Source organism: Phoenix dactylifera, unplaced genomic scaffold (genome assembly GCF_009389715.1).
Source record: "Phoenix dactylifera cultivar Barhee BC4 unplaced genomic scaffold, palm_55x_up_171113_PBpolish2nd_filt_p 000462F, whole genome shotgun sequence".
NCBI classification, from domain to species: domain Eukaryota; kingdom Viridiplantae; phylum Streptophyta; class Magnoliopsida; order Arecales; family Arecaceae; genus Phoenix; species Phoenix dactylifera.
In genome coordinates, this window is record NW_024067888.1 from 375,387 (window position 1) to 376,183 (window position 797).

The window sequence follows — 797 nt, forward strand, 5'->3', positions numbered from 1 at the left end:
GGAGCCGTCCCCATGCATAAAGTGCAGACGAGCCGAGACGTCCCCTGAAAGAGCGGAGTCGACTCCCTCAGGGAATTCCAGAGGACATGTCTTTCAGAGATAAAGAAGCGGAGTCGTCCCCACTCAAAAAGTGCAGACAAGCCGAGACGTCCCCGTAAAGTGCCGAGTCGACCCCAGACAACATAGAAAGTAAAATCCTGTAGGCGAGACGTCCCTCGTTGTAGCGGAGACGTCCCCGGAGCGCCTGGGACGCGACTGACAGCTTTTCAGGTTTGGTTTGAATTTCAAATCCTTCTCTTTTTGTTTCTAACGGCTATATTTGCTTTTTGGGCTATAAAAAGGGACCTTTTAAGTGGTTCTCAACAACTCTTAACCAACCAAAAAGCTAGATCATTCAAAAGAGAAGTTAGAAAGAAAAGCTCAAGGGAGTGAGTGCATTCAAGGAAGGAAATCAAGTATTCTCAAGTCTCCCAAGCGATTTCAAGCTCAACCACTCTCGTGCGCTCGGGATTCGAAGCTCACACTCAACCCTACGCGCTCCACCTCGGAAGAATCAACATCTCCCACGCTTCCAACGGCAAAAGGATTCTTCCGGGTTACATTATTCATAATTGTTATATTTGCTTCTTAGAGCTTTTATTTCCTTTTGTAAACTCTTTTATTGTGATGCTTGTTCCAGTCAAGAGACTTGGAACAAGGGAAAGGCGTCCCAAGCCTAAGAGAAATTGGGGGTTTTAGGGTTTGTTGTGAGCCCGGTGTAAAACAACGAGTTGGGTAGTAAACTCGCAAAACTACCG